This window comes from Cupressus sempervirens, chromosome 1, assembly GCF_028749045.1.
Source record: "Cupressus sempervirens isolate cs-2001-9-10 chromosome 1, ASM2874904v1, whole genome shotgun sequence".
In the NCBI taxonomy this organism is placed as follows: Eukaryota; Viridiplantae; Streptophyta; class Pinopsida; order Cupressales; family Cupressaceae; genus Cupressus; species Cupressus sempervirens.
In genome coordinates, this window is record NC_143118.1 from 749389821 (window position 1) to 749396725 (window position 6905).

Below are 6905 nucleotides of genomic sequence, written 5' to 3' on the forward strand. Positions count from 1 at the left end.
ATGTTGGGTAATAAATTAGCCCAGAAAACTACTAAGTTCAACACTACATGGGAAAATTGTGAAAATAATAATTAAGATTGATTCATATCTACAATCATGAAATTATATTCAAAATCAATACAGTCTAGGCATAATAGTTGCTAGCAGTAATAGAGAAAAATTGGAAGGCATCAATTATAGACAGGCTAGACTACAACATGCACAACCTATTTAGAAGACCTTAAACCACAAAAGGAATCCAATGTTGACCCAGCTTCAACTACCTTCATCCTCCATATTAATTGAGAAGAAACATTGCCCAACTTTTCTTAAAATTTTAATATATCCCTGGCTTCTTCTCATGAACAGTCATCCACTGTGGAGAGGATGGAGGACTATAATTGCTAGTTTAAAGTACAAATTTTTGCATTCATGTGGAAGGGATAAATCGCACTTAAATTCATCAAAGATTGTTAAGTCATGGGCATGGACTGGTAATTGTCACATTATCTATTGATCCAATCTAATATAAACCATGTGCACTCCATAAGGGAGTGGTCAGAGTTTTCAAATCTACAAGAGAGTAGGCTTGTAAACCTTGTTGAACAATACTTAAATAAATGGAAAATAATCATCTTATGGGCTTCCATAGGGAGAGTCCACACCAAAGCTTTTCTGAATAGATATGTGCAAAGTGCATAGGTGAAACAAACTGCACTCAACCATTTTTCTTGGTTAATACACAAATAAATAACAATGATCATAGACATATTTAAGATATTAATCTTATAGAATATATTATTCATTTATCATCAATAAAAAAAATCCCCTTCACAAGTGCCTCCATCCCCCATTCTTATCTATTTCAAAACCCAAATTCAAACTAATATGGTTACCTCATTTGTCACTAAGTAATTAATATAATCTGCACCAGTGGTACCCAGAAATCCCATGTAAGATACTTGTACTGGTGTTGGTTGCATTGCAAAAATGTCATTCTGAGCACCCTAGATAAACAAGAGGATGCATACAAAAGTTCCAATTAACAAAATTCCATGTGCAATAGATGGCTCTATACATTTCAAGGAATTGGGAAAATTAGTCCCTTGGGTATCTCAGACCCTACCTAAAACAACTGAGTTTAAAATGAAATAGTTATAGGTTACCTTAGTATATCCAATCAAGTTGACAAGAACTTGTATATTATCCTCATATATCAGTCTTGCAATTACATCAGATGAAAAAGATGAAACATCAACGAAGTGTTCTGCTTCTACTTATATGCATTGCCTCTATTCACTACCATCATTCTAGCTCAATGCATAGAAAAATACCTATACATCCCCACCCACATGATTGAAAATCATAAAACCATAAATCTCAACCAGAATGTAGCACTTGCATACAAAATATACAAAGTTAGAAGCCATGTATGAGACCAACCTCAGCGTGCTCCCGATTGTGCATACCAAAAATAGATCCTATGAGATGTGAAAGTGGGTGATTACCAAAATCACTACTCATGTACCTAGTCAAACAAACACTTTTAACAAAACTGTAGCAAGAGTTGACCCAATTTAATATAAAATTTATGTTAATAGTAACCAGAAAAGTGGATGCCCAACATACCCCACTTGAAGCCTGCCACTTCCACCTTCACTCTTGATGGGGATAGGAGGATGATTGAAAGGTGGAAGACCAAAGCAAGATGCAATTAAAGTACAATACTCCACATACTTACAACTGTAAAAAAACACTTGGTTACTTTACAAATACAACAATGTTGATTTGTAAATTCAAAACATATGATAAAAATTGAAAAAAGTATACCTAATTTCCAAGGCAAGCATGGGATCAATGGCATATGCAATTGCAGGAAATGGTTACACACTAGGAAGAATCAAAACCTACAATAATATTATCAACTAGAGCAATTCAGCAACTGAAATGATATAAATTACTATAAAGCCACATTGCTAAATGAATTTTGTAGCTCGAAGAACCTTGATTTGTTGCCTAATAATTCCATCCACTTCCATAAACTTGCTATCCCGATCTTCCTAATTACATACACACTAATACAAACAAAATTAGACATTTTTATTAGAGATACAATATGAAATCCATATTCTACTAATTAATGCTTCAAAAATAAATGCATTGATTTAATACTAACACGTGTATCTTAAAACCGTCTACCTAAAATTGTCTATAGTGGACTTGTGACATAAGTTAGATAGGCATCTGAAGATTGCTTTCTTAGTGTGTTTCATGCAGATGCATCTCAAAATTAAAAAATCTAAACTAGTTTAAGAGGTTTGTAAATTTCCAAGCTTGTTATATATATATATATATATATATATATATATATATATATATATATATATATATATATATATATATATATATATGGCTATTATAAAAAAAAATTTATCCATCTACTCCACTATGACCATGTGCTTGTTGTCATTATAATTTACACATCCACATTAAAATCTTATAGTAACAAATAGTAAAAGGAAATGACCATCGCACTACTGAAAAATTGAGCACTAGAAAGCTCAAAAAAGGTCAATATTAAACACACAGTAAACAATAGACACAGGAAAACCTATAATGTATGTAAAAGGTTGCAAGTTGCTTCTGGAAAATTAGGTCGTAGTGTTAATGCTTGTTTGTAACTCTTCATAGTAGCTTCTACATGGGCACTACAAGAATATAGAAATAAAGAAACTTAGCTATTATGTAACTTGCAAACAAATTGAGCATTACATCACCAAGTACATACACTATATCCGCACTTGTCCTTATAAGTAGAAGCAAGGCTTGCATGTGCTTCAGCCATGGTAGGTTTGATTGTTATAGTATGTATATAATCTTGAATTACCTCACTAACATGACCTATCTCTTTTAATGTATTTCCTCTATTTACTAGACCGTTAGCTACTATAGGATCTATGCGAAGAACTTCATTGTAGCAAGAAATAGCTTCTACATAATGCCCCTGCCAATATAAATTTGTTGACTTGGAAAGAGATTCCTAGAAGCACCTTTAATTTCCTACTTATTCTATGAGTAGTATGATAAATTAGATGTATGTAATATCTTTATTCCTACATAACAAGGATAACATAGCATGTATTTTTTTACCTATTATTTATAAATAATTGCTAAATTACTATAAGGCATAGACAAGCCTGTTGTTACAGCCAGTGTGGCTTTGTAGAAGTTAGCAGCTACACTGATCATATTCATGTAGTATATTAACATGAATGATATCTTTAAATGCAACATTAAGTAAAAAAAAAAAAAAAATCATGTGTACATCACAAGAATACAACCACTTTTTCAATATTATCTTACCATTCCATATATATATTTCCAAGATTAGTAAGTGCTTGAGGGTGATTTTCCTGAAGTGTGAGACATGACTACACATAAATACAAGGAACATCTTCAAAATGCAAGAATTAAGATAATTTAACACAATTAAGAACACTATAAAAAGTTTTAGTCAATGCAATCAACTAGGCCGCAACAAAAGTAGAACATAAAATATGTTATGATTTAAGGATATAGAATTCTAACATGGTAATAGGCAATGGCTCCTTCCACTTCTCCAGTATCTTTCAAAGCATTTTCCTATATAAAATAAAATAAAAGTTTACATTTATGTCATAAATATATTTATCAAGAAAAAGGACACTGCTAATTTGAATAATACATTGTGCAACTATAGACTAACTTCACCTCAGATAGTTATCTACTAAAAAAAAAAAAAAAGCAGCTCACAGAAAATATCTTATAGTTAGTGTAGTACTCACCAAGTTGTTGTAGGACTCTAAGAATGTCATATCCAGCATTATAGCTTGGTTGTAATGCATTATCACCAAGTCCAGTTCACCTTGTTCATAATAAATGTTTGTCAGATTCCCTACAATACAAAACATACCGTATCCACCAACTCCTTGTCACTAAACTCAACCTTACCACTTACCCAAGATGTCTTGCACCTGATATTTCTTACTAAATTAACCCATAACTTGTGGCATCAGTTGCATTTTTCCAGTTGTACAAATAACAATACAGTTTATTGCTCCTTTAAAAAGCCTGGTGAAGATTGTATAAATGCAGCCTCATAGCATTGCTTAATGCTGGCTGAATGACTAAGTACAATGGTGAGGGACACTAATTTAGCAACCATGGTACATTTAGAACTCAGTTTAGATTGCTTGCTATGACTTGAGAACAAACAAGCACTTGGGCAAACTATAGGCTGAGACACACACTTCATGCATGCCAACACTAGTGCCTTAGTCCACACACCTTCATGGAAGAAAAAGATGGGACAAGAAGAAATGATAAGGGTATTGTTAGGAAGCACCATATTTAGGTAGGTCTTAAAAGCTAGGAATGCAAGAAAATATCATCCAAAACATAGAACATACAACCACACAGGGATTAAACACAACATAATATAGCAAATTACAATCATGTGATTTAGCCCCTACCAAAGCCCCTCTAAAAGATCCATCTCCTAAATTTTCAAAGGAATACTTACCATAAGCAATTGCATAGTCTAATCTTATTTGAATGGCTTTCTTATAGCATAGAATTGCCTCTTGGGGCCTTCCCATAGCCTAACATTGGATATATATAACAAATAAACATGAGCACAACTTTCCATAGCTGAAAGTGAATAGTAGAGCTCCAAACAAAAAAAAATTCACCTTAAGAACATTCCCTTGATTCAAATGAGCATTAGAAAAGTTAGGTTTAAGTTTGATTGCTTCCTGCATATAAATATCAACCAAATCAGAATGACAATAACATTTTTTTCTAGGATGTTTTTCTACATGATAAGATACCCATGAGAATTAAAAACTACAATATTGTTGCACATCTTGTTCATTAAGAACATCTGCTCCATTGTGGATGAACCCCAAGTGATGTGTGAAATATACTACACATAGAATAATAGCTAACCTTATAATATGCAAGGGCTTTCATATAATCTCCTGCTTCCATAAATAGGCCAGCAAAATTTGACCAAGCAATTGCAAAAGTTGGTTGTATGTGCAATGCTTCCATATAGCATAATTATTTTTGTTCACGTTAAAATAATGAAAAATGTTCAACAATTTCCAACGTCGAACTCTACCAATCATGCCAACATATAATATTTTAGAAGACAAATCCTTGGACCATGTTGAGAACTCTAGCATTTGAGTATTGAATTTATATCAGCCAGCAAAGCGTCAAGAGAAAAAGCATAGAGCTTACATGTTGAGTTAATCCTTGCACCTTCAATAGATTTCCAAGGTTGTTGTGTGCATTAGCCTATATAGTGTACCAAAAAAATCACAACCACAGAATTCAAGCAACTCTTGAAGTACATAAAATGAGAGAGAGGCTTACAAGATGAGGATTTAGATGAAGATCTTGACGACAACACTCTACAGCTTCATTCAACCTTCCTTTCTGCATGTATGCACTGGCCAGATTGGACCACGCATCACAGAAGTTTGGTCGTAACTTCAAAACAAAATTGGAAAAATATAAATTAACAAAAATGTAAATAGAAGATGAGGAAAATATTAAGACTTGATCAACTAGCCACCAAACAACATAAGTAAAGCAAATGCATACCAATAAGCTAAAAAATAAAAATTCCTTCCAAGGTCCAACATTTGTAAAGAAACCACTAAATGGACCTTCCTACATGTTACGTGGTGTGTGTTCAATGCGACACATGTAAAATGACCTTCAAAAACACATTTACCTTCAAATGAGCACTAATCTTGACCTTTGTAATAGAAGAGCAAGTCATTGCACACAATTCAGATCAGCTATCAATGTGCTAGTCAAACTAACAAATTGAAATTATAGAAGTAGAACTTAGCAAAAACTTATGTTTAATCATGAATAACTGAAAACCACCAGTTGTGAGTGTTGATCTAACCAGAACACAGATTTTACATTAGCTTACTTTTTTGGTCAAAAAAATAACCTCGGATATTACTGATCAATCGGTGGGTTTTGGTGAATTATTAAAAATAGTTGCTTTCTTCTATAAGTAGCTATTTTCTTCATTTTCACATCAATTTCTCTACTTATACTCTCCAAGAATGAAAATTTTCAGACTTTGAGAGTAACAGGTAATATTGAAAAAAAAATTATGTATTGCATTTGATGCTTGAACTCTATTATTTTTTCTATACAATAAATTTGGCATAAAAATAACTATCGCAAATTCTTTTTCTATGTTTTATATTATTTTAGCAGAGTTTCAGTTGCTACATTTTCTTGTATTTTTCCCACGTTTAACTTGTGAAATTTAACTCCAATTAACTTAAAAGTTTTTCATGTCAATATAATTCAATTAGCCCATTACTTCTCATTGTAAATGTTTAAAACAATTTATTGTGTTACTTCATATTGGTTGTTTTATCATTACTTGATAGTTTCTTCTCCATGTTAAACCTAAACCCTTCCACATGATTAGAAAAATAATAGGACTTGTTTAGGGTACATGTGACCTCGACAATTTCTAGGTCAGCAGAAAACTCCTCACTTCCCTTATTTTGTTCCCCCCACTTAAATTGGCTTTATAGATTCACCTAGTGAAAGTATGTTAAAAAAAAATTATTTAGTCAATAATCACATTTAACTGGACTTATAAAACACCAATAAACCCTAGAGCTATCAAAGATGTAGCAAGACACATTTACAGACTTCTAAAAATCAATATCAGGCATAACACATATTTAAAGATTTCCATATATGCATGTTCCATATAATAAAGCATCCAATTACCACATAGAAGGCTCAAGTCCATAATGCCAAATGAACCACTATAGTTAGTTCAATTACTAATTAAATTGGCAAATTGTCAAATACTATTAGCCAAACTATTAGTCATATTT

At 32.3% G+C, this 6905-nt stretch overlaps 1 pseudogene; it reads right to left on the reverse strand.

Annotated features, from left to right (window-relative positions):
• Positions 1-610: 610 nt before the first annotated feature.
• Positions 611-5508, reverse strand: LOC149580070 (uncharacterized; annotated as a pseudogene).
• Positions 5509-6905: the final 1397 nt, after the last annotated feature.